Source organism: Cervus canadensis, chromosome 8 (assembly GCF_019320065.1).
Source record: "Cervus canadensis isolate Bull #8, Minnesota chromosome 8, ASM1932006v1, whole genome shotgun sequence".
In the NCBI taxonomy this organism is placed as follows: domain Eukaryota; kingdom Metazoa; phylum Chordata; class Mammalia; order Artiodactyla; family Cervidae; genus Cervus; species Cervus canadensis.
Window position 1 is genome coordinate 1,109,523 of NC_057393.1, and position 27,583 is coordinate 1,137,105.

A 27,583-nucleotide genomic window follows, 5' to 3' on the forward strand; every position below is an offset into this window, starting at 1 on the left:
AAACTCAGATTTTTTTTTAATTTAAGGAAACTGGCCTCACACCTCATGAGTCTGGCCAGCCAGCCATTACTTTCCCTATTTGTGCAACTCTAAAAATGATGAACATGTCCTTTTTAACCAGTTATTCAGATGTGTGTAAAGTCTTAAATAAAACTGGCGACTTCAAAGAAAAATTAAAAGGAGGTTTCTTTTCAAAAGAGAATCACACTCGTTTCAAAAACTGGGGGAAATTCAGCAAGAGGGGGCCCAGAAATACAATCAAGCTGCTGCCGTCTGGGGCCCCCGCCCTCCCGCACCGCAGCCGCTCTGTCGGGAGGCCTCCCAGCCCCAGAGGACAGGTGATCGGCGGGCGCCCGGCCGGGCAGGGCTGGGAGGGGCCTCGTGGGGCTCGGGGTGGGGGGCGGCGGCGAAGGGCCACGAGCAGATGGGGGCAGGGCAGACAGGGGCCTCTCCCGTAGGTGACCGTTCGGGCGACCACGCCAGGGTGGGATTCCGCAGCGGCCGTCTGGCCGGAGTGCCCCGCGCCCCTGAGAGTGGGCCAGGTCGGCGAGAGGCGGAGACGGTCTGGGAGGGCGGGAGACGCGCAGGAAGGCGGAGCCCTGCACGCGACAGCGCCGCCCACCTTCAGGGCCCGGCGCAGCAGCCCACCTCTGCGGGGGGAGAGCCCGAGGGGCACGCCCGACCGCTTGCGACACAGCCCCCACCCACACACCGCGGTCTGCGGGGCAGGGCCGACGCCGGCGGGCCTGCGGGTGCACACAGCCCACAGCAGGAGGAGCGCGGTCCCAGGAGCGCTCCAGAAACGCCGCGCTCCAGGGCGGGCAGCGCAGCCGGGACCACTGGGAAGCGCGAGGAGAGACCGCGCCCCGCCTGGGCGGAGGCCGAGCCGGCGCCCACCCACCAGCCCCCTGGACGGCTCAGGCCGCCGCAGTGCAGACAGACGCTCGCAAGGACGCAGGACAGCCCCGGGAGCGACCCCAGGTGGGCGGGCAGGGAGGCCAAGGGCGCAGGGCCAGCACTGGACTCGCTCTGGCTTGTGAACACGCCGCACCTCACACTGGAAACACTAAAGCGGGGCCAGGAACCTCCGCTTCAACCTGCTCAGGCATAGCAAGCCCACAGAGTCCTGGGCGGGGAGTCCTGGGCGGGAACGAGCTGCCCCCCGGCCCCCTGGGCCAGGGCGGCAGGGAGCAGACTGGCACCGCTGACCAAGCCCTGGGCAGAGCGGCAGGAAGAGGAGGACACAGAGGATCAGTGCCGGCACCAGGAAGGGCTGTCAGCACAGACGTGCGCGAGATGTAAGAGTGTGAACGCCACACCAGCGAACGCCTAGAAGTAAAGCAACCCAGGATGAAACAATAGCTTCATCTCCTACGGAGCCCGGCTGTGCACCAAACCCTTCCCACCAAGCGCAGATGGTCGCGCTCGTGAGCTCCATTGATCACTTCAGGAAGAAACATTCCCATCTCACTCAGCTCTTTGAAAATAGAGAACACGTTCAGTTTCTCCTAAGAAGCCAACGCAACGCTAACGCCCAAAGCCCTTAATGGCACAGCAGAGGAAGAAAATTACAGACCCGCGTCTCTTACGAATGCATACAGAAACCAAATGCAGAAATACACAAAAAAAGAATATAACTTGACCAAGCAGCCCAGGAATGCAATCGTTTGGTTTAGCATTTGAAAAACTGACATAATCCACCAAATTTACAGAAAAGAAAGAAAAACTATAGGATCATTTCAATAGATGCAGAAAAAGCATTTAACAGCATCCAACATTCTTTCATGGCTAAACAAAAAAACAACCTCTCGGCAAAATAAGAAATAGAAACTTCCTCAGTTTGACAAAGGGCAACTGAAAAAAGAAGAAAAGTAGCCCCCCAGCTGCCAGCATTGTTACTGACGAGCTGGTCGATACTTTGCCTAAAGCAGCAGCAGGGCAGCCTACACTCACTACCTGATTCCCACAGCGTGGCCAGCCCTGAGCGGGCAGGGAGGCAGAGAGCGGGGTGGACAGCAGGCCTGCCTGCAGACGCTGGCAGAGTCCTGACCTCTCTGGACAGCTACAGTTTAGCAAGGTCACGGGACACCAGATTAATACACAAACCTCACATGCATTTCTATTTAACAACAGCAAACAACTGGAAAATGAAATGTTTAAAAATACCATTTACAGTAGCATCCAAAAAATGCAAATTACACGGGAATGCATTTAACAAAAGCCACGCAAGCCTCTACACTGGGAACCACAAAATGCTGTGGGAAGGATTAAAGACCTAAATAAAGGAAGTGACGCCTTGTCCGAAAGCAAAGCCATGAGATCGCCGAAACGTCAGTTGTCCCCACACTGGCTGTTATCTCAGCAGACCATCTGTAGAAACTGACAGACTGACCCCAAGACGTGCCTGGAGATGCTGCAGGCCTAGAGTGCCTAGGGTAAGAGGAACAGTGGGAGGACCTCCCCCAGCACCAAGGCCGACAATCAGGCTACAGTCGTCCAGACAGGAGGTCCTGGAGCAAACCTCACTGGGAGACCAACGGGGCGGGACAGGGTCCAGAAAGAGCCACACGGACAGTGATTTTCAACAAAGGTGCCAACACGAAGCCCAGGGAGGCAAACTCACAACAGGAGGCAGTGGGCCTCACACGGCAACCCCAGCTCACCGCGCATACAAAACTCGTCTGCGAAGGACAGAGCCCCGAAATGTCGACGGGGAAACCCAAGAGCTCCTCAAAGGAGCGAGAAGTCCGTCTTCACGAGGGGGTGGTGGGCAAAGACTCCTTAGGGCACAGAAACTGAGGATGGTGCAGGGGCCCCAGGTGAGCACTCCTGCGGCTCGAGCGGGACTTGGCTGGTGGCCCAGTCGTTAAGACTCTGCCTGCCAACACAAGGGACGTGGGTTCGATGGCCGGTCCCGTAAGATCCCACGTGCCAAAGGCTCTGCGGCGCTCGGGACACTGGGCAGGGCAGCTGCCACCACGGCGGGGAAGGGCGGCCCTCAGCCAACGTCAAGACCCTCCCCGGCGGGCTGAGGCCGACAGGGCAGGGACACAGGCGGGACCCCCAACGGGGCGTCCCAGGACAGGCAGAACTCACTGCAAGCGGTCAATCGGAGCCCGGGGCCTGGCGGGTCCAGCCAGGGAAATGGAAGGAGAGCCTTCCGGGGTGACAGTCAGGTTCTATGTGACGATAACAGTTTGGGTTGAACAGAAGCATTTGTGAAAACTCAGCAAATGTATGCCTAAATGTGTACATTTCACTGTACATAAATTTTGTCTCAGAGAAAGAACTAAACCAATGCTGAACTCTAGCCAATGACATTCCTACTGAAGTATTCAGAGGGCGGCTTCCCTCATAGCTCACTTGGTAAAGAATCCAGCGATGCGGGAGACCTGCGTTTGATCCCTGGGCTGGGAAGATCCCCTGGAGGAGGAAATGGCTACCCACTCCAGTACTCTTGCCTGGAGAATCCCATGGACAGAGGAGCCTGGCGGGCTATAGTCCATGGGTCGCAAAGAGTCAGACACGACTTAGTCACTAAACCACCACCACCCCCTGACGGCTGCAACTGGCTGTGAAACGCATGGAAGACAAGAACGACGATGGTGAGCAGGTGGGCGAACGTGATGAAAGCCTGGTGACTCAGTTGTGACAGCATCTAGATGGGTGACACACAAGTGCTGACCATAAAATTCTTTCAACTTGATTCTATTCTTGGAACTTTTATCATAAAATGTTGGGAAAGAGTTTAAAAGAAAAAGCAAAGGGTTGAAGCTGACGGTCTCTGAGGTCCTTTCTGTGACTTCCGCCACGAAGCAGAGTTTGCTTTCCTTTTTTCAAGCAGAATTCCTCTCTGCTCCAAGCAGGCAGGCAGACCTGTCCCCAGAACCTCTGGGCAGGCCACTGCATTAAGCTGACCCAGCCCAAACCCTGGAGCCACGGAGTCCCTGTGGGAGAGAACACCACGGTGGGGGGAGGCCTTTCCAGCCAGGGGGCCCCCCACAGTCCAGGCTGGGGGACAGAGGAAGCGGCCCTTCGAGCCTTGACAGCGGGGACTGGGCAGGAGACGGGAGGCAGGAGCCACGAAAAGCCCGTCAGGGTCACGGAGCAGTGAAGCAGAGCATCCTGCCTCCATCAGACATGCTAATTCTACATCTCGGGAGACTTCTGAAAAATGTAAAACTCAAGTCCAGAATAACTGAAGTCTAAAAATAGGGCCCCTGCAAAGTAAACACACTCGAAATCTTTCCAGCTTCTCCTCTCCTTCTCACTGGCAACCGTAAGGCAGCCAGTGCCTGAGCGGAGCCGGGCATCACCGCGCCCCCCCAAGCTCTGCGGGTCCCTGGCCCTGGAGAGGGTACCCCAAGGCCCCTAGCGCGGGCAGGTCTGGCTCTCACACACACACACACGCACACACACACACACACAGAGGCAGGGCTGGCTCTCTCACACACACACACACACACACACGGGTAGGTCTGGCTCACACACACACATACACACACACGCACATGCACGGGCGCGGCAGGCAGTGATCAGGGCGCAGGGCTGGGGGGCCTGGCTGAGGCCATGGCAGGGTGGGCGCCAGCAGTGTGCCCAGGGAAGACAGAGCCTGGAGGGCGGCCCACCCCGGAGGCTAAGGGTCCCGCCCTCCCCCTGTCCCGGGCCCCCCTGTGAGGGAGCCGGAGCCCCAAGTGCCTCGTGGGCCCCGTGCCCCTGCCCTGCCTGCAGCCAGAGCCACGGCGCCGGGGGGCCCTCAGCACTTGGCAGACAGACCTCCAGCCCATACGACACTGCCCGCGGCCGAGAGAGACTCCCACTGCCCCCCGCACGTGTGCCCGCTGCTGACGGGGCAGAGGGGGGCAGCCAGGGGTCTGAGGCCTGGCGAGGATGAGGCCATGTCCCCGGCATGCGGGCTGGGCTTCCCAGTCTCCAGCAGCCCAACCCGCGGGGCTCCCGAGCACGCGGGAGGCCCTGTCTCTGCTCGTGTCATCCTCGCGGAGGGTGGCGGCCCCGGCCTCCAGTGCGCTGGGACACAACAGCAGCAAGCAGCCCTGAGCACGTGGCTTCCCCCGTCCGGCTCTGAACGCAGGTCTGGAAAACAGTCTGTGCTTTCCCCAAATCACGGCGTTGTTCCCAAAGAAATCAGACAGTCAATACATGGCAGGGCCCCTCACGACCCCCAACCATCAAGCGCCGCCCTCTGCTTCCTGCCACCTGACTTCCCGGACAGCTCTGCTTGTGAACAGCAGCCTCTCCCACTATTTTCCGCGCGCCTGCAGAAGACCCTGCCCCTCCAGGACTGCTGACCGCGCCCCCCAGGAGGACGCGTGACCTCCAGCGACCTGGCCCCAGCCCCGCAGGGTCTCTCGCCTTAGCAAGCCTCCGTCCTCCCCGAGGTCACCTGACCCCCGGGTGCCCTCTCCGGAGACTCCCTTCCCACCAGCTCGCTCCAGAGCGACCCTTCCACACCCCACTGTCACACTCACACCAAAGATCCCCACAGGCCCCGCGGCTCTCGGCCTCCTCCGTGGCCTTGGAGACCCTCCCCGCAGCCGCGCCCCCGTGCTGGGCCAGTCCCCCACCACCTGCGGCCGTCCTCCTGAACCCCATTGCCACCCACCCTCGCAAAGCCTGCTGTCCAGTTCTCTGCACACCTCCCAGGGCGGCGGCCGACAGGCTGCACCCTGCCGCAGCAGGCCCCTCCGCCAGGTCTCACTCCCTGCGGCGTCCAGAGGCCAGCGAGGGACCAGTGTCCCCCGTGCTCCCTGCGGACACACATGCACCTTCAGGAGGTTCTGTCTGTGCTGGGAAACCCACCCTAACGGTGCGCAGCGGCGGAGTTCAGGCGGGAGGGGTCCCGTGCCCCCAAACCAAAGACAGACACAAGGTCAGAGGGCCCTGCTGCCCAGCACGGCCGAGTGTGAGTGTGGGTGTGAGTGTGGGTGTGAGTGTGGGTGTGGGCCTGTGCTGCCGCGGGCCTAACCAGACCCCTAGGGGTACAAGGCTCTTCCCTCCTATTTGAGGGTTCTAGTTTCTCCTTTTGATGCAAGTTCAACATTGAGTCTAATCTCAAAACAGATGCTAAGGTCAGACTGCTAACTTTCAGCAAATGTCCCCACAACTAAAATAACCCAGAAACCTCAACATCTTAGCCGCTTGCCGCCCACCCTGCGGAGCTCTCCCGGGGAGCAGCCCCAGAGCCCCTAAAGGCCTGAAAGCCCACGCTTCTCTCCCAAGTCAAGAGCTTGACGGCTACTAGGGAACCAGAGAGAGGGGAGCCCGAGGGGGACAGAGGAGGGTGGAGAGCCGCCCAGCGTTTGCCCAGGGGGGACGGAGGGGGACAGAGGGGGATGGAGGGGGACAGAGGGGGGCAGAGGGGGTGCGGAGGGGGACAAAGGGGGGCGGAGAGCCACCCAGCGTCCGGGACATGTGCCAGGAATGCCGCCCTGCCCACAGGGACAGGACCTCTGAGACCGACTGGGGAGTGCCGTCCACCTTCTGGCTGGGCCTCCCCCAGGCCCTGGGCTTACAGAGCGGACAGTGCGCACTCCAGGCAGCAAGAGCGGGGCTCAGGCCCGTCAAGGGGTCCCCTTGACTCAACAGCAAACACAGCTCTTGGAAGCAACGCGGATGGTCTGAGCTAACGTCCCAACACACGCACTGCCGGCCTGCAGAGTGGAAGGCAGGTGTCCACGTCGTGCAGTGTGGGCTTGGGGCTCAGCTAGAGGCGGCGGGGGGGAATGGAGGGGCAGGAGGAGGAGGCTGCCCGGGGGACTCCCGATCCCCCCAGGACTAGGTCCTAGAAACATCCGTCTCCCCACCCCGAGCCCACCCTTCACCCTGCAAACAGAAGCCAAACCCTACAAACCCAGAGCTCTTTCCACCGTGACCAGCACAGCACGGCAGGTCCTCGGGGAGGGACTGCACCGCGGACCCCCTCCCCAGCCGGCAGCCCGCTGCTGCGTCAGGGCCATGCACATGGCTGAGCGCGAGCAGGGGGCAGAGGTCAGCCAGTGCGGGGCCTCGCCGGGGAGGTGGGGCAGGGAGAGTCGTTTTCCTGCAGTCCCCCGTCCAGGAGCGGGCAGGAGCCATGGCATCCACTCCCTCGGATGGCCGCCCGAGGCCAGCACGGGAACAAGAAGAGTAGACCGCCCCCCCAGGACCCAGGTACAGGTGTGGGAGCACTGGGCAGGGAGCACCAGGCGCGGGCAGGGAGCACTGTGTGGGGAGCACTGGGCCCAGGCAGGGCTGCAGGGAGCACCGTGTGGGGAGCACCAGGCAGGAGCACTAGGCGGGAGCACTAGGCGGGGAGCACTGTGCGGGGAGAACTGGGCCTGGGCGGGGCTGCGGGGAGCACCGTGCGGGGAGCACCAGGCAGGAGAACCGGGCGGGGAGCACTGTGCGGGGAGCACCGGGTGCGGGCGGGGCTGCGGGGAGCACCGTGCAGGAAGAACCAGGCAGGAGCACCAGGCGGGGAGCACCGAGCACGGGCAGGGCTGCGGGGAGGGCCGCTCTGACAGCCGACGGCGGAGGCCCCCACAAGCCATGGGCTCGAGTTCACTCTTGATCGCTCCTCGCCAGTGTAAACACAGCTTTCAAAATTTCAAATAAACGGATTTCTGCAGGAAAAAGCCTAGAAGTAAATACACGCCTGCTGTGGTCTGCTGAGGAAATGGACGGCGCTGTCTTTCCATTTCTTGCTGGTTCCACGTGACTGGATGTGGTTACTTGCCTGAGCGTCCAGCCCCCAGACGCGCCAACGGTGGGTCTGCGGAGAGAGCCGGCTCACTCCTGCCTGTGCACCCCGCCTGCTCTGACCCCGGGGAGCTCACGGGGAAGGCATCTGGGAGGTGGTCGTCCACAGGCGTCTGCAAGGGGGCCAGGGGTCAGGGAGAAGCACCAACACGGAGGCAGAGAGCAGGCGCTGTGCACACATGCGGCCAGGCAGGCAGGCAGGCGTCAGGCAGTCCTAGAGAGATGTGCAGGCCCCGGGTGGCAGGGAGACCACGGGCCTTCACATGGGGCATGGAAGAGCCCAGACGGCTGCAGTGAGCCCAGGACCCCCTCGCGAGTTAACGCGAAAACCACCCCACAGAGCAGACCCCTTCTGCACCGGACGTGCTGGAGAGAAAAGGCCCAGGTCAAACAGAGACGGCATCGGCGCCTGTCCACAGACCGAGCCCCAAGTCATGCTCTGCACTGGTCATTGTCACTTGGCTGCGAGGCTTCCAGACAGGAGGCTCCCCCCCAGGAAACCACGGTGGCCCGCCTGCCACCGCCCTTGAGCCCGCAGCTTCAGGTGCAGTGGACGGAAGCCGCCTTCACAGCCCCCTTTAAATCAGAGGGGAGCACAGCCCCCTCAGGCCACGTCCACCAGGACCTGGCCAGCGTCCTCACGGGCCCGCGCGCACCACGTCCACCAGCACCGTCTGCGGAGAGCCGCACAGACACTCAGCTGGGCCGACACAGGCCTCCACTAATCCAGGAAATGACCCAGGTCCCCACAGGGCCACCCTCAGCAGAGCAGGGGGCGCCTCGGCCCCACCCGCTGAGAGCGAGAGGGGACGCCCCCAAGGTCGCGGGCACCGCTGGGGGAGTCATCCCCCCGCCTCCGCTGTCCCGAGAGCTGAGTCAGCCGGCCTCCCTCAATCCCGCGTCCACGCCCCACTCCACAGTCACTGCCCTTCCTGATGGTCTGGCTGGTGCCTCGGCTTCCCTGTTAGTGCTCGGGAGTGGGGGAAACGCAAGGATGTCGGCACTCAGAAAGACAAGGACGTGTAAGAGTGTGAAATGCAAACACCCAAGATGCATGGGGCGGGGTCTGAGGAGCCCCAGGGGGACCTCCCTCTCCCCGACTCGCCCTGCAGCCAGCAACACCGCCCAGAAGCACAGGGCACCACGCAGAGTCTATGAACAGGATCTGGAGGGACCCCCCTCCAGGGACCCCACTCCCCAAGCTCGTGCCAAGGGCCAGGGGCACAGGGGGCGTCCTGCCGCCCCGGGTCCCGGGGGTCCAGGCTGCCACAGTTCACTGCACTGGTGCAGATGGGGCTCACCAACGAGGAGACTTTACAAGACTATCCTAAATCAGCCTCATAAAATAAGATATTTAAGTAAACTCAGCTGAGCTATTTCAAACCCTAAAGGATGATGCTATGAAAGTGAAAGTGCTGCACTCAATATACCAGCAAATTTGGAAAATTCAGCAGTGGCCACGGGACTGGAAAAGGTCAATTTTCATTCCAATCCCAAAGAAAGGCAATGCCAAAGAATGCTGAAACTACCACACAATTGCCCTCATCTCACACGCTAGCAAAGTGATGCTCAAAATTCTCCAAGCCAGGCTTCAGCAATACATCAACCGAGAACTTCCACATGTTCAAGCTGGATTTAGAAAAGGCAGAGGAACCAGAGATCAAATTGCCAACATCTGCTGGATCATCGAAAAAGCAAGAAAATTCAAGAAAAACATCTACTTCTGCTTCATTGACTACACTAAAAAGCCTTTGACTGTGTGGGTCACAACTGGAAAATTCTTTAAGAGATGGGAATACCAGACCACCTGACCTGCCTCCTGAGAAATCTGTATGAAGATCAAGAAGCAACAGTTAGAACTGAACACAAAACAATGGACTGGTTCCAAATTCGGAAAGGAGTACGTCAAGGCTGTATATTGTCACCCTGTTTATTTAACTTATATGCAGAGTACATCATGAGAAACGCTGGGCTGGAAGAAGCACAAGCTGGAATCAAGATTGCCAGGAGAAATATTTAAAGATTAATATTTTCTTTGTATTTAAAGAAAATTAATAACATATTATCAATAATCAATAAGCAGATGATACCACCTTTATGGCAAAAAGTGAAGAACCGAAGAGCTTCTTGATGAAAGTGGAAGAGGAGACTGAAAAAGTTGGCTTAAAACTCAACATTCAAAAAACTAAGATCATGGCATCTGGTCCCATCACTTCATGGCAAATAGATAAGGAAAACAATGGAAACAGTGACTGACTTTATTTTGGGGGGCTCCAAAATCACTGCAGATGGTGACTGCAGCCATGAAATTAAAAAACACTTGCTGCTTGGAAGAAAAGCTACTTACCAACCTAGATAGCATATTAAAAAGCAGAGACATTACTTTACCAACAAAGGTCCATCTAGTCAAAGCTATGGTTTTTCCAGTGGTCATGTATGGATGTGAGAGTTGGACTGTGAAGAAAGCTGAGTGCCAAAGAATTGATGCTTTTGAACTGTGGTGTTGGAGAAGACTCTTGAGAGTCCCTTGGACTGCAAGGAGATCAAGCCAGTCCATCCTAAAGGATATCAGTCCTGAATATTCATTGGAAGGACTGATGCTGCTGTAACTTCAATATTTTAGCCACCTGATGCGAAGAACTGACTCCTTGGAAAAGACCCTGATGCTGGGAAAGATTGAAGGCAGGAGGAGAAGGGGAAGACAGAGGATGGGATGGTTGGATGGCATCACCAACCTGATGGACATGAATTTGAATAAGCTCCAGGAGTTGGTGATGGACAGGGAAGCCTGGCATGCTGCAGTCCATGGGTCGCAAAGAGTCAGACACGACTGAGAGACTGGACTGAATTGAACTAAGTGAAACTCAAATTGTTTTTAACCTCAGAGAGTCAATGATAATCTGAAAGAAAAAGATGCAGTGTCAGAATTTAACACTGCTTATTGCGTGACCAGAATTCATCAGACATTTCTGGATGTCCACTGTTGAAAACAATATTCAAAACATACACATATAAAAAAAACAACAACAACAAAAAAAAAAACATACACATATCACTTGCGATCTACATTTATTTTGGAAATATATGTCATGAATTCACATTTACTGTTTTTGGCAATAAAATTTCAATCTTTATTAACTAAACTTCCATTGTTTCACAAAATTCATAATGATTTGCTTGAAATGGAAAGCTCGAGGGTTAATTAAAATCGTTTGAAAAGCCTGTTGATCTCACGGGGCTGCCAGACACACTTCTGAACTTCCAGGACAGACCTCCCTATCAGCGCCAACGAAAGTGGTCTTCGCAAGTGTCTGCATGGGAAACCTCATCTGGACCTCACACAAGAAGAGCAAACACAAGGAAGAATGGCTGAACTTTCACCAAAATTTATGGAAATGTTTTCCAGATGTTGTCATTGAGCACTAAGCTATCGTGTGATGACAAAAAAGTTGGAAGTATAATTCACATTACAATAAGCTTTATATTTAAAGAAAATAACGTATTATCAATAATCAGGCAGTGAAATAACGATGGGGGACGGTCAGCTGGGCCTCGGGGCAGACAGCAGGGCCCAGGGAGCAGGCGCAGCTGTGAGAAGCACGCCAAGTGGCGCAGGCCCGTCGTGAGGCCGCCTCACGTGGACACGAACACTCTGCACGTGAACGTCAGTGAGACGCTGGCCGGAAGGCAAGCCGCTCAGACACGTGGGCTATCTGCTCTGTCCTGCTCACCAGCTTCTCCCCAGAGCCCAGAGTGAGGCTGGAGCAGGACGGACAGGCCAACACGGTAGGAGGAACGTACTGACTTTTGCGAAGATGGCTGTGGATTCTGTGCATGTGTGTATACGAGCGTGTGTGTGCACAAGTGCGTGTGTGCCGGCATGTACACATGTGCGCGTGCTACTCAGAAAGGTCTTTTCTAGGCCTGGATTTTTTAAGACTCGCTTTGGTACTTTCCCTGATAAGTTAAGAATCCCTGGTTAAGAATCCACCTGCAATGCAGGAGACCCTGGTTCGATCCTTGGGTCGGGAAGATCCCCCGGAGAAGAGAGAGGCTACCCACTCCAGTATTCTTGGGCTTCCCTTGTGGCTCAGCTGGTGAAGAATCCGCCTGCAATATGGGAGACCTGGGTTCGATCCCTGGGTTGGGCAGATCCCTGGAGAAGGGAAAGGCTGTCCACTGCAGTATTCTGGCCTGGAGAGTTCCATGGACTGTATGGTCCCTGGGGTCGCAGAGAGTCGGACACGACCTAGCGACTTTCGCTTTCTTTCACTTCCTTGGTACTTTCCCATGTCTCATCTGCTCAGCGTGCGGATTCAGCGCCCTGCCCAGAGAGGGCACGGCTGGGACCCTCCGCCGTGGTTTCCTGGGCCCTTCCTGAGAACTCGGTGCAGAAGGTGAAGGTGCCCCGCCCCAGCAATGCTCTCGGGTGTGGGGACGGCAGTTGGTCTGACTCAGCTCTGCTCTTCACGGGCCACCGGGTCGCTACGGACACCCCAGAGCCCCACCGGCTCGGAGGGCAAGTTTGCAGGCACTGCTGGGTCTTTCTGGTTCTTCGTGGCCCCCTGACCTCGTCCCCAGCTTCTCTGAGACACAACTGACACCGCAGGTCACACGCGTTTTCAGCTGTACAAATGAGGACTTGACACCTGTCTATGGAGCAGGACAGTCACCGCAGGAGCGCCACCAGCTCACCTCCCAGGGTCACGGTTCTCCCCTTGAGATAAGAAAGCCTAACCTCTGCACCGAGACTCTCCTGGCAGCATTCAAGTCTCCAACACGGCCGTGTGAACTGTGGTCACCTGACTGCCCGACAGAGGTTCCAAAGTGCCAGAGTCCCTGGCGTGTGCCCGCTGTACCAGCGGCTGATTGCCTGCTCATCCCTCTCAGACCTGTGCTGGCTCCACTGCAAGTGCCTCCCCTGGAGATCTGCCAGCAGAGCTGGTGGCCTAGGGGCAAACGTGCCCACCCCGGGCCCCGTAAGCAGGCCGGCTGGATGAGACCAGGGGCCCTGGGGGGCCTCCCAGGCAGGCTCTGTCTGTGACAGGAGGTTTCCCGTGACCCCCCAGGAATAAGCACCCAGACCCTGTCTCCAAGCAAAGAGCCAGACTCTGGAGAAGTGGCTGACTCCAGGGCTGGGCAGGGAAAGCCCAAGACGAGCTGCTGGGAGCACCATGTCGGGCCCAAAGTCAGGAAGCGCTCAGAAAACAGTGGGATGGGCGTGAATGTGGAGCCGGCTGCAAGACTCCCCACGGCCAGCGCCGGTCACCTGCGCCCCTGCGCACGGCAGTGACGGCTGTGACTCAGAAACAGGAGGAGGGCCCATGAGTCCACGCGGAAAGGCAGCTGAGCGAACGAACAAACAGGAAGGACTGGGAGAGACTCAGACACGGCACATGGATGCCCCGGGAGTGCGGGGCACCCGGTGACCAGCAGGGCAGGATGGGACGGCGGGGAGACGCCGGCACCAGCTTACCTGGAGACGAGGGTCAGCATCACGGTACCAAGTCCTGCCGGGGTCAGCCCCTACATAACAGTTCCTTCAGGAGCAGCACCAGGGCACCAGGCCCCCCGGGGCCAGCCCCTACGCGACAGGTCATCCCTGTGCGATCCCTTGCTATGCACAGGATGCCCTCTGCGTCCCGTCTGGATGCGAGGAAGGCGTTAAGCGCACCACTAAGTGCTTTTACTGTGCACTGCGGGTTTTCAGAAGATCCCAGTGCGTCCAGCCGCGTGCGACCGTCCACGCTGACACTGCCACACCAGTGCCACTCACAGCAGCGCTCTCACTCGTCTGCTGATGACACGAGCCAGCGCTTCCCGAACATACTGAATAACCGTGTTTGTGGGTGTGCGTGTGTTCAGTCATGTTCGACTCTTTGGAGCCCAAGGACTGAAGCCCGCCAGGCTCCTCTGTCCACAGGATTCTCCAGGCAAGAATACTGGGGTGGGCTGCCATTCCCTTCTCCAGGGGATCTTCCTGGCCCAGGGATCGAACCCACATCTCTTGTGTCTCCTGCATTGCATTGCAGGCAGACTCTTTACCACTAGTGCCACCTGGAAGCCCCAAATAATCATGTTTACATCAAATATCTTTGTCTTATCCCTGAACCTAGCGGAGATGTTTGACTTCCATGTTTTAAAATCGTATTAAGGATACAGCTACTGGTTTCAATTTTATCAAAAGCAATCATTTTTAATCAAGAGATGCTGAACTTTATCAAATATAGCTTTAGCATCTATGGAGACGACCCAGTGAGGGATTTCCTACTGATAAATTATTAACTCTATGTGGAGAAAAGGGAACCCTCTTACACTGTTGGTGGGAATGCAAACTGGTACAGCCACTATGGAGAACAGTGTGGAGATTCCTTAAAAAACTGGAAATAGAACTGCCATATGACCCAGCAATCCCACTGCTGGGCATACACACCGAGGAAACCAGAATTGAAAGAGACACGTGCACCCCGATGTTCATCGCAGCACTGTTTATAATAGCCAGGACATGGAAGCAACCTAGATGCCCATCAGCAGACGAATGGATAGGAAAGCTGTGGTACATATACACAATGAATATTACTCAGCCATTAAAAGAAACACATTTGAATCATTTCTAATGAGATGGATGAAACTGGAGCCCATTATACAGAGTGAAGTAAGTCAGAAAGAGAAACACCAGTACAGTATATTAACACATATATATGGAATTTAGAAAGATGGTCATGATGACCCTATACATGCGAGACAGCAAAAGAGACAGATGTAAAGAACAGACTATTGGACTCTGTGGGAGAAGGCGAGGGTGGGATGCTTTGAGAGAACAGCACTGAAACATGTATATCACCATATGTGAAACACACGACCGGTGCAAGTTTGATGCATGAAGCCAGGCACACAAGGCCAGTGCCCTGGGACGACCCAGCGGGATGGGATGGGGAGGAAGGTGGGAGGGGGTTCAGGATGAGGGACACGTGTACACCTGTGGCCAATCATGTTGATGTATGGCAAAAACCACCACAGTACTGTAATTATCCTCCAATTAAAATAAGTACAGTAATTTAATAAAACCATTAACTCTAATATGCTTGACTACCCAGCCAGGCCTTTCTGGGTCTGACCTTCCTGATCTGCTGCTGACCCCCTGGGGCCGTCTTGCGGCGGTCTGGTGCTGCCTCCGCGGCCCCGGGGCCTCGTGGGTGGCTCAGACAGAACTGCAGGCGGGGGTCCCAGAGCGTCTGAGGGGGCCCACTCTGGGACACCTGCAGCCAGAGCCTCCTGGGGCCAGGCCCTCACAAACCCGCTGACCTCTTGGCTCAAATGACTGGCCGATTCTGCTTTTCTCTCTTCTCTAGGGTCAGCGTGCTCATGTATATTTTGCTACAAAACTATCCCTTTCATCAACTTTTTCAAAGTTACTTGAACACGTTTGAATAAATTAACACCTTAAAGATGTTTTCCTTTTGATAGGGCCCTTGGGGAACCCAAGGGGTCACTGCAGGTGGGCAAATGACAGGCATGCCAAGAGTGCTCCCAGTGGCCGGCTGGGACAACAGGGCCTCACTGCCCTCGAGGCGGTGACTGCCTTGTCCCTTTCCTAAGACCCTGTTGAAGTCTCCACGACACAGGCCCAAACTCAGCCTCGTAACTAGGAAGAAGAGCTGTAGACGGGTATGTGGAGAGTCTAGGCCAAAACGGACGCTCCAGCCCTGACCGCGCCCCCGTCCAACTCTCGAGTCCAGGAGCCCATCGGATCACGGCAGACCCCGAACACCTTGCGTGTCGTCCACACCAGTGGGCTGGATGCCGAAGATGGAGAGATGAAAGATGAAAAGTGCCTAAGGAAAAGCCTGGCTCGTTTCTTAAATATTTAGATTTGGAATGAAAATAAGTCTTCAAACAGGCAGGAAGTGACACAAATGTGGGGACGCGTCACACTCGGCAGAGGCTGCAGGGCATGCCGTGGGGGCGGGCGTGTCCACGCTGATCCCCAGAGCAGGCACGGGGCGGGGGGCTGCCCGCCAGGCTCGGCCAGCTGGGCCTCCGAGCACGGCTTGCCCACCAGCACCATCCCCCGGGCCGTGCAGGGCCGGGCACACGGCGGGCACGCGGCACACGCCACGGGAGTCAACCCCAAGGGAGCCCCTCGCAGGCCGGAACGCCCGGGTCCCCAGGGGAGTCACCCACCACGAGGTGTGCTGGGCACCCAGAAACCACACCATGCCCTCTTCACCCTGCCCATCCACGGCTGACTTTGTTAACTTCCTCATTCTTATTTTATTTACTTGTTCATTATTTTGGCCGCGCTGGGTCTCTGTGGCTGTGGGGGCTTTCTTTGGCTGCAGCTCACGGCCTCCAGGGCGCCGGCTGAAGGGTCCTGGTGCACGGCAGAGGAGCCCGCAGGGGCAGCGGGGGGCCGGCTGCTGTGCCCGGCCAGCCCGCCTGCTCTCAAGGCGGGGTCTGCAAGCCTGTGCGGGGGGCCCCGGCTGGCAAGCTTCGTGGGGACGGATGTCCTTGCCACCGGAAACACAGAGTGAGGAGGACCGGGTACCTGAAGCCCGCGGGTCAGGCCAGCCAGCCTGCCTGCTGGGGGTCTGGGCTCGTCTCCCTCTTGCCGCTCCTTTCTCTGCGGCTTCTTTCGAGGGACACCCCCTCACACTTTGCTTTTCAGGAGCGGCGCTGAGAAAAGAATGCCTTTGATCTTAAAGTTACTCGCCACGCAGTGTGTGATGAGGACCCTCTCAGACCGCGGGTGTCTGCCGTCGCTTTCCCTGCCCGGGCACGTTTTACATGCACTCACTAACACACGACACCTGAGCCTTCCTGTAAAACTCGCCAACACGAACACGTGCCTGTTTAATTTCTGTCTTAAATACGAAGCCAGTATCTGCACCAGAGAGCCCTCATCCTCCAGGAAAGACGGAGCCACCCCCGCAGGGAGAGCCTGACTTCAGGCCTCACAGGCGGTCCCGGGCTGCTTCCCCAGTGGAAACCCCAGAACCAGAAGCCTGGTCCAGGATCGGGGGTCAGGGGCCGGCCGGGAGGCAGTGAGGAGACCCCGGTACCAGGTCCAACCCCGAGACCAGCTCTGGGCCCGGGCTTCATGGCCTGGACTCTGACCAAGCTCAGGCTGCTGCCTGGTCCTGCCCAGGCTCCCAATTCAGACAACAGCCCCTGTCACCCCTGAACCTACAGCCCCCGTTACCCCTGAACCTACGGGCCCCATCACCCCTGAACCTACGACCCCCATCACCCCTGCTCCTACGGCCAAAGCAGGTCCAGAGAGAAAACACGCGGAGGCCACAAGGACACAGACCCCCCCCATCGTCGTGGCTGGGGGTCCGAGACACCCCCGCGCCCCCAGCCCTGCTTCAGCCTCACCCAGCCAGGCCAGGGAGCCTCCACCGCACAGCTCCATCTCCGTGGGTACTGGGGAGGGGGGACAATGCCCACCTCGGACAGCCCTGGAGGCTCGGGCCCCCCGGCCGATGACAGCATTGCCAGGTGTGAAGGGCTTAAAAACAGCCCAGCAGGCCTGGGTGAGCCTCTGAGGGCCTCCCCAGCACTCATGCAGGCACCTCGGTGCCAGCCCCACGGGGCCAGCCCGCAGGTGGGTGCCCTCATAGCTGAGAAAGGCCCAGGGCGGCCGGCAGTGGGTCAGCCTCGGTGGGCCCCAGAGGAGCCCGGCACTGTGGCCGGGACAGCCCCGCGGGGCCCCTTCCTCAGGGACACCATCCCTCGTCCCCTCCTGACCAGGGCGTCTCTGCCCTTTGCGTCAAGGGTGGGCGGCGGACCAGCCAGGCTGGCCAGCACACGCGGTGGGATGAGCCCGAGTCCCTCTTGTGGCGTCTGAGCCGCCGAGGGCCGCCCGACGTCCAGACACGCGGGGAGGCGTCTCGGGCTCGAGGACCGGAGGGCCCTGAGGCGTGGGGCACGGGGCTGGGGGCCGCGTCTGCGGTGGTCCCGGGGCGGGGGGGCCAGGGCACAGGGCCGGTCCTGCGGGGCCTCGCTGCGCCTAGAGACCCTGACCCACATGGGGGCCTCCCTCTTCCTTCCAGGTCAGCGGCCTGGGCAAACGTCCAAGAGTGCGCCGCTCAGTGACAGCCCCGGGGCCGCGTCTGAACCCAGGACGGGGTCCGCGAGACCCTGGCCAGCGGCTCCTCCACGTGGTTCAGACGCAGGAAGGGGGGCCCTGCATGGCCAACGCCCTCCCTAAAGTCAACAGAGACCACAGCACTCACTGCTCGTGTGTTTCTAAAAGCCGGTGTTTGCGAAGGAGCAATAAGAGGAAGGAGTCTGTGTTACGACAACGCCTGTCTACACACAGACGCGTTAAATCTACACACACACTCACGTGGTCTCCGTCTCAGAGCCATAAACATCCAGCAAAGGCTGTTTTTTTTAAATCTCCAGGAAAGCAGACACAAACATGCCGTGTCCCAACGCAGACTGCTTTCAAGCAGCTCGGATGGCAGAGGAGACAGGCAGGCAGCCCCACGCATGGGCCCTGCAGGCCCTGATGGCCCCGGCCCCGAGCACCCAGCCCTGCACCTGCCCAGGGCCGCCGGCTCAGGCGCGGCCGCGAGCAAGGAGCCACGAACAGCCTTCCCTCTGCTGACGCTCTTGTCCCGTCACTAAGCCACGTCCAACTCCGCGACCCCACGGGCTGCAGTGCGCCAGGCTTTCCTGCCCTTCCCTCTATTAATAGCTCTTCCTTTTCTGTTTTAGACTAAAACAGCTGTTTTTAGGCTGCTAATGACAAGCTGCTGGAAAAGAATATTTTAGGCCAAAGTATTGCTGTTCATAGTGACCATAATTTCACGCGGGCCGTGTGAAGACCTACCGGCCGGCGTGCCCAGCGGGGGTCACGCAGCCTCAGGGTGATGGCGCCCCGGCCAGGCAGGGCCCCCGCGGAGCCCAGAGGAGCCGCCTGCTTGTTAAACTTCCCTTTCCGCTCAGACGAGCAAGACCAGCTCTGCCTCCGGCGCCGGAGCCCGGGGCTGACAGCAGGTAACCCGGCTGTGGTCCCCTGCCACCAGCGGCGGGGCTCAGACCCGGGTCAGTGCAGTCACGCCACCTCTAGAGTGGCCTCCACCCCCGGGAGGGCCCGGCGCTCGCCTCCAACAGAGCCCAGGACACAGCTCGGGCTCTGCGGGGATGGAAGAGACTCCGTGGACCCCTAAGGACCCCGAGCGCTGGGTGTGGGTGCAGGCCGAGCACTCAGGCCAAGGCGGGCCTCTTCCCGCCCAGGCAGGGTCCGGAGTGTGGTCAGCGAGAGTCAGCCCAGGGCTCCAGCCAGCCCCAGAGCTGAGACTCGCTCGGGTCCCCCCAAGGCGACTCTGTGCTGGGAGCTGGGCCCTTGACCTTCAGGGCTCCTGGCAACCGTGAGGTGGCTGAGTGGCAGCAGGGGGAGCTGGGCGGGGAGCACGGGTCGGTGCGTCCCCCAGGAAGCTGTTTCCCGAGGACTCCTGTCAACCCCCTGCTCACACTGATGACGCCAGACCCTCCAGACCCGCCCGGCTCTGAGAAGCTGCTTCCCTCCTGGGACGCGGGGCAATGATGGCGGGGCTCGAGGCCACCTCTGGTCCTCACGGGCGCCAGGAAGCCGCCCAAGGCGGAGAGCATCCACACTCATGGGGGACCAGGGCTGGCCGCAGGGGCAGCTCCCAGAGCCAGCTGCGTGGGCTCCTCCGGGGCGGAGATCTCCTCGGGCCACCAGGAGGCTGGACAGAGTCCCCTGGGGTCAACTCGGACGACCCTAGACACACTGTGCCTGCCTGTGTCAGAGGGACCCCGCCAAGAACGGAGCCCGTGACGCCCGTGACAACCCTCAGGGGCTCGGAGCCACCAGCGTGGGGCCTGGGACGCCAGAGCATGCAGGGGGCCCTGCTCTGCGTTCATTCAAGCAGCCGGCTCAGCCAGCAAACTGCAGTGAGGGCCGCCTGCCTGGGGCTGGGCACAGGGGAAAACTGCCCAAAGCTCTCTATGCAGGAAGAGGACCCGAAGTCAGAGCCACCAGCCACCATCAGAAGGCCAGCTGGGGGACGAGTGAAGCCCAGAATTCACGTGGAAACGCAGAGACCCAGGGCAGACATAGAAGCTTGAAAAAGAAGAAGCTGGAGGACATATGCCCCCTATTTCAACACTTGCTACGAACTGCAGTTACCAAGACCCTTTGGTCCTGGCACACGGACAGACAAGAGGTGAAGAAAATAGAAATGAGAGGCCAGGAGGAAGTCGATACATCTACGGTCAATTAAGGTGGGTAATTACATTGAGCCAACAAGGCGGTTCAACGAGAACCGTCTTTCCAACCAACAGTGCTGGGGCAGCTAGACACGCACACGCCCAAGAACGAGGGCGCCGCCCCAGCTCACGACAGGCACGAAACCTGAGTCAGGATGAATCTCGGGACTGCATGCTCCGTGTGCCTAGCCACGTCCGACTCTTTGCAACCCCAGACTGTAGCCTGCCAGGCTCCTCTGTCCATGGGATTCTCCAGATAAGAAGACTGGAGTGGGTTGCCATGCCCTCCTCCAGGGGATCTTCCCAACTCAGGGATCAAACCCAGGTCTCCCACGTTGCAGACAGATTTTTTACTATCAGAGCCACCTAAGTCAAGGTGAATCTAGAATCTGCATGGAAGAGCTAAAACTATTAGCTTTAGAAGAAAGACAGGAGTAAATCTTCATGACCTTGGATTGGCAATGGGTTCTTCTCTCTGCTGTCTCTCTCTCCCTCTTGTTTTCCCTGTATTTTTTAAATCGAAGTATAGCTGATTTACAATGTCTCAGGTGTATAGCAAAATGATACAGTCGTCTTCGTGTATGTTAATCTCTCAGCCACGTCCAACTCTTTGCGACCCCATGGGCTATATCGCACCAGGCTCCTCTGTCTATGGAATTCTCCAGGCAAAAATACTGTAGTCATTCCCTTCATCAGGGGATCCTCCGGACCCAGGGATTGAACCTAGGGGCCTCCTGCATTGCAGGCAGATTCTTTGCTATCTGGGCTTCCCTTGTGATTCAGATGGTAAAGAATCAGCCTGCAATGTGGGAGACCCAGGTTCGATCCCTGGGTTGGGAAGGTCCCCTGGAGAAGGGAAAGGCTGCCCACTCCAGTATTCTGGCCTGGAGAATTCCACAGACTGTACAGACCATGGGGTCACAAAGAGTCGGACGTGACTGAGCGACTTTCATGTTCACACTTTCACTTTCTTTACCATCTGAGCCACGAGGGAAGCCCCTGTGTGTGTGTGTGTGTGTGTACATACTTGCATGTATGTGTACACACATCCTTCTTCAGGTCCTTTTCCATTACAGGTTATAATAAGATATTGAATACAGTCCACGGTACTACACAGCGGGACCTCGTTTTATCTGTTTTTATATTCAGTAGTGCATACTCAGTCACTTCAGTTGTGTCTGACTCTGTGCGACCCTATGGCCTATAGCCTGCCAGGCTCCTCTGTCCATGGGATTTCTCCAGGCAGGAATACGTGAGTGGGTTGCCATGCCCTCCTCCAGGGGATCTTCCTGACCCAGGGATCGAACCCCCATCTCCTGCGTCTCCTGCACCGCAGGCGGGCTCCTCACCACTGAGCCACTGGGAAGCCTTGCATTCGGTATTGTGCGGCTGTTAATCCCCAATTCCCCAGTTACCCGCCCGCCGCCCCTTTGTAACCCGTAGCTTTGCTTTCTGTGTCCGTGAGTCTATTTCTGTTGCATAGATAGGATCATTTGTACCATACTGTAGCGTCCACATGTAAGTGATGTGTGTGTTTGTTTTCCTCTGGCTTATTTCACTCAGCATGTTCATCTCTAGGTCCAGCCATGCTGCTACAAATGGGATTAGTTCATTCATTTTTGCGGCCGAGCAGCATCCCAGGCAGGTATGTGCCACGTCCTCCGCATCTGTCCACCCGTCTGTGCACGCGTAGGCTGCCTCCGTGTCTGGGCTGCTGTGAGCACTGCCGCCACGAATGGCATCAGGGTGCAGGCCTCTGCCCGCATCAGCTCTTCTCATTTCCAGGCACATGTCCAGGAGTGGGCCTGCAGGATCCTAGGTGGCGCTATTTCTAACTCATAAGGAACCTCCATGCTGCTCCCCACAGGGGCTGGACCAGTTCATGCTCCCCCCGGCAGTGGAGAAGGGTTGGCCACGGCTTCTTAGACATGACATCTGAAGCACAACCAAAGAAAAACAAACAAACTGGATTCATCAGTGTTCAGCATGCTGGTGCTTCAGAAAGACACCGTCAAGGGCGTGAGGGGAAAGCACAGAGAAAGAGAGCAAACATTCGCGAGTCGTGTGTGTGACCAGAATCTACCCCAGAAGGTACACAGAAAACTTCAACAATTAAAAAAATTTTTTTAAACAGGCAAAAAATTTAAATAAACGCTTTTCCAAAGTAGGTAAACAAATAAACAAATACCCAAGAAGCACGGGGCAGGGGGAGGGGGGACACTCGGGGTCCTCGGTTGCCAGGGAAACGCAGATCATCGCACCGCACACCCAGCAGGGCGGCTAGACTCAAATGGACGAATAATAACAAGTGTTGTCTCCCCATGTGGAAAAACCGGAACCCTTGTGCATTGCTGGTGGGAATTCAAAATGGTGCAGACGCTTCGGAAAACAGTCTGGCAGTTCCTCGAGAAGTTATACACAGCTATCCTATGACTCAGCAATTCCACGCCTAGATACATACCCAAGGGAATCTAAAACATGTTCACACAAAAACCTAAACACAAATGTTCACAGCCACACGATTCATAAACGCCAAACGTCCATCAGCTTCTGGGCAGACGGAGTGCGGTCTATGCTTCTACGAGGTGGTGCTCAGTCGTGAACAGGGCGGGTTCTGATACATGTACAACGTGGATGAGCCCTGACCACAGGATAAGAAAGGGGAGTCAGGTCAGGTGTCTGATGGCAGGAAGCATCCAGCACAGGCCGATCCCCAGACATGGGGCGGACCCGTGGAGGCCAGGGTCCGGGGAGGGTGGGGGAGTGGCCGCCGGCAGAGCATCTCCCGTGGAGGCCAGGGTCCAGGGAGGGTGGGGGAGTGGCCGCCGGCAGAGCATCTCCCGGGGAGTGACACCCGAGGGCGGGGCAGCGCGCTGGCGGCTCAGCCTGGAGAACACGGGAAACGCTGGGCAGTGGGCCCAGGAGAGCGAAGCTCACAGTGTCTGAAGCTTGCCTCAGCGTTCAGATGATAACGTGTGTGTGTGTGAGTCACTCAGTCGTGTCCGACTCTGGGACCCCCACGGACTGTAGCCTGTCCGGCCCTTTGTCCATGGGATTCTCCAGGCAGGAATCCTGGAGTGGGCGGCCATGTCCTTCTCCAGAGATGACGACAACAACAAATGAATGCAGGCAGTGCAGACCTCCCAGGGGAACGACGGGCCCCCCACTGTGGGCAACCTCTGCAACATGTGGGCCGCAGCCGGGGCGCGACCGGATGGGGGTCCAGGCCTACGCGGCCACGCCGGAGGGAGCCACCACGTCGCCCGCCTGACAGCAAGCACAAAGGCCAGAGCACAGCGCCCCAGGCGTGCTGAGCGGGCTTCCTCTGGAGCCAGGAGGGACCCCACCACCTGCTCTGGCTCAGCAGCACCTCACCAGGTCCTCTTCAGGAATCCCGGGATGAGGAGAGGCCCCTCGGGGGCCCGAGGGCGCCAGGCTGGGGCTGAAGGGGCGGCAAGCGGAGGCTCGCGTCAGCGACGCTGAGTGCCTGCTCCCCGCGAGGTCAAGCACCCGTGGGCCCTGGCATCTCCTGGGAGTGGGGACCCCAGGAGGACAGGCAGAGCCTCGGCCGGGGCCCTGGTGGGGCTGGACCTGGGAGGGAGCCCGTGAGTGCCCAGAACTCTGCCGACAGAGAGCGCCGGGCTGCAGGGATGCGCCATCCGGGCCCGCTCTGCCTCCCAACAGTCGAGAAGTCCAGGCCCAGAGACTCAGCAGCCCGTTCGCAACAAGGCAGGACTGGCCTGGAGGTGCCTCTGTCCAAGCTCCACTCGCCAGGACACATGGATGGACACACAGCCAGGCTCTGGACAGGGCACCACGCCCACCCGCCCCGCTCCAGAGAAGCAGACCCAGCACAGGGGCCCAGTTCTGCGGCCTCAGCGGGCGGGCTCCGCCCAGCGGTTAGGGCCCCATCCTCTTACTAGTCACCAGAACCCCACTTTGCGTCCACAGCACAGGTCTGTGACACAGCAGCTGCCAAAAACACTGAAGTCTCCCCGGGGCCCGCCTGGGCCGCTGGCTCGAAGGCAGTGCCCTGAAGAAAGCAGAGGAGGCGCTTTGGGGACCTCCGGGGCTTGTCACATGACTGTCCTTAAGAAAAACAAGCTCTCAGGGTCATCATGGTGCACAGACGTCAATCTCCTCCTGGAAACTAGGATGAATTCTCAACTTTCTGAGTGGAGAGGCCACACACTGGTGCTTCTGCTTTGCCACCCTGGGCGCCTCGGGCAGCCCTCCGGAGGAACCCCCCTCGAGGGCCCCCCTGCACCTGGCGCACCGCTAGGGGCCAGCGGTCTCCAGCAGCACCCCCGAGGGGTCAGAGCGTGCGCCCTCCCGGCCCTGAGTCCCCACGTCCTCCCCTTCCGCACCGACTCTTATCAGCTGTTACACAGGCAGACGGGTCACAGGCAGCTCCCTGGAAGAGGGAGCTGACCCTCCACACCAAGGCCTGGCCCCCGCGTGTCCCCTGCAGGGCCTGGGGCCCAGGACCAGGCTCCGGCATGATCAGGTGCACAAACCGTCCTGCAGCGCCAGCTTCCAGCTCACCACCCACGCGGGCCAGGTCAGGCCACGCTGGCCACACCACCCGCCGCCCACGCGGGCCACGTGGCCTCCCCGGCAGGCCCGGCTGCCCGCTTCTTGCACTGCTCCCGCCCGCGACGGCCCCAGCAGCCACCCTGCCCGAGCTCGCCGGCCGACTCCCATGTCCCAGACCCAGGACCTGGCCCTGCGTCGGCCGAGGAGGCCCTCCGTGGTCTGCGTGCTCGGGGCATCGCCTGAGCGAGTCACTGCCGAGGTCCCCGATGGTCTCCGGCTTGCACTCAGCGGCCAGGGCGGCCTGGGACCACACACAAACCGTGAGCCGGGGGTCTGGGGCAGCGCTCCCTCTGCCTGTAAGCAAAGGGCGACGCCCGGGGCACGCGCCGGCCCCGCAGGCCACGTGGAGCAGACCTGCGGGCTCCCAGAGCCTCCCGGGCCCTGAGCCTCAGGACCCCCGGCAGCCTCTTCTCCAAACACTCCTCCCCCTCCCAGGCCACGCCCCGCCGGGCCCCACCTGCCTGGCGTCCCCCCGGGCCGCAGACCCCTGCTCCACCAGCCAAGGACGGCTGGGGCAGGCGCCGGGCACGTCGGGCCAGGAGCAGCGCGCGGGAAGCCGGTGGGAAGGTGGCATCGGCAGGGGGACCGGGGCACCGCCTCCAGGCTCAGGCCCTGGGGGAGGGTCCCACCTGCAGGGCTCCCAGCGAGCTCCCCGGGTGGGCAGCTGCGCTAACCGCCCTCAAACAGGAGCCTCTGCGGTGCGGGTGTCACTGCGTACCTGCGCTCGGCGGAGGCTGGCTCCGAGGACGCGGCAGGGCCCCGGGCCGCCCGCACCCCCTGCCCTGGGCCCCCAGCACCCCCCGTGTCCCCAGGGCCACGCGCGCAAGGCCGAGGTCCCAGGGGCCGCTGCTTGGCCACTGAGGCGAGCCGCCACCTGCTCTGCTGAGACAGCCCCGCGTCCACCCCGCCGGCCCACTCCTGCAGCGCCTGCGTCCTGCCAGCTGCTCTGATGACCACGACCCCCGCCCCCGCAGCCTGCCGCCCCCTGCCCGGGCCGCTCACCCTGCGGGCGGCTGGGAGGGAAGCAACCACGCCTCAGCAAAAACAGGAAGTTACAACAGATCTGCAAACCGTGGCAGGGACGCAGGAGAAAACAAAAGCAAAACAGCTGTCCCCAAAACTTGCTGGTTACTTGGACAGATGTCGTTCTTAACGAGTGAATCCAACTGAAAGGAAAGCCCACATCACCGCGAATTCCAGCACAGCCACAACACGGGGTGGTCTGCCCTGAAGCGCGGGGTAGACAGCCCTGCACGGGACCGGGCGCGTGCCCCCGAGACGCCCCAGCCAAGCCCTGCGCAGAAGAGATGCAGCGGGGAGAGCGCCTGGGACGCCAGCAGGCAAACCGGGACGGTTGGGCCTGCCCCGGCCCTTCGTGGCGGCCTCCCGGGGCAGGGGCCCCAGGGGAGCTGCGGGAGGAGCCTGCGAGGGTGTTGGCAGCGCTGAGGGCTGGAGCCGGGGCTGCCCCCCACGCCCAGGGTCACCACGGGGCCAGAGCGCCCCCGCCCAGCTCTCCACCACCCACACGGACGCTGCCCCGAAGCCCCGAAGGCAGGATGGGTGCTCGGAGCAGGAGTCTCAGGCCTCTGGCCCAGCCCAGGTGGACCCCAGAGCAGCCCCTCCGGGAGGACCGCAGGGCCCTGAGCCCCCTCCCCAGGGACGCAGGCCCGAGCAGGGACCGCCGTACCCCACAGGTTTCCACAGATGCCCAATGTGCAGAAATGACCACCGCATCGGGCATAGACGGCAAGAGGCCGGCTGGGCTGGGGGCAGGCCTCTCGGAGCCTGAACACCTGCCACCCACACGGGGACCAGAGGCAGACGCTCTCCCGAGACGGGGCATAGGCCGCAGGGCCACTCTTGCTCTTCCAGAACCAAGTGCCCAGAAACACGGGCACCTGACCGCGCCCTGCTGCCCTACGCAACACCGCCCTCCCGGCCCTGGAGCCTGGACGGGCATGGCCACTGCCTGCCGGAGGCCACATGCCCGCGGGGCTGCCCCTGGGGCGGCTTCCCAGGGACCCTGCGCCCGGGGGGCAGGCGAGGCACCCGCAGGTCGCTCGGAGCTGACCTGAGGCCGCGCTGGGCTCACAGCCCCTCTGCCAGGAGAGAAGGCAGCAGGGTGGGCATGGAGCTCAGCCCTTAACCTGGGGAGGCACGCCCCGCGTCCGGGTCAGCAGGAGGGGGCGCGCCCAAGGCCTCCCCTCTCACAGACTGAGCAGCCTGCCCCAGGGCAGGGGCGGGACTCGGCCGGCACACCAGCCCCGCAGGGAGGGGCGCTGGATGTCCACCCCTGGCCCCGGCAGAGCCCCCGCAAGACACTGCTCAGGGGGGCGCCCCAGTCATAACCCCGTCTGTCCAGGCAAAGCAGGCCTCTCGTGGGGGATTCCAGCTCCCTCTGCCCCCCACCAGGGAGGGAGAAGGGCGACCCCCAAGGAGCCACTGCCGTCCACACAGTCAGCAGTTTGCAAAAACCATCAGTGAAACACGGCAAACTGTCCCCCTGCGTGGGATGCCGGCTGGTCTGTCCCCCCAGTAGAGCAGCGCTCAGCAGGAGGGCCCCGGACAGCCCAAGCCGTGGGACCCGCAGTGAGCAGGGGGTGAGCAGCTGGGGGCTGAGCCCTGCAGACGGCCAGGAGGGCAGGGCTTCGGGCTGGACAGTGGGGATGGCTGCGCGGCGGCCAAGCTTCGTTCTCGGACCAGGGGCTCCACTCTCGCGGGGCGAGCCGCCTGAGATGCGAGTCCCGCCTCCCCCAACGGCCACACCTGTGCACCGACCGCTGTGGACAGCTCTGACACTGGGCCCTGGCGCCCACAAGGTGCCAGGCGGGCTCACACGCCTTCCCCAGCGCAGCCTCCGGGAGGCTCGTCCTCGCTGCCCAGCCCGCTCGCCTCCTCCCGCGGTGCAGCCTGAGACGCATGCCACCCCCGTCTGGCAGGGTCCGGCAGGCCGGCGGGCTGGCTGCAAGGCCTGGTCCACGGCCAT

General features: G+C 59.9%; 1 protein-coding gene across 2 annotated transcripts in view; it reads right to left on the reverse strand.

Annotated features, from left to right (window-relative positions):
* Positions 1-27,583, reverse strand: part of INPP5A (inositol polyphosphate-5-phosphatase A) — a 149,261-nt gene that overhangs the window by 114,293 nt on the left and 7,385 nt on the right. The gene's annotated exons all lie outside the window — the stretch shown is intronic.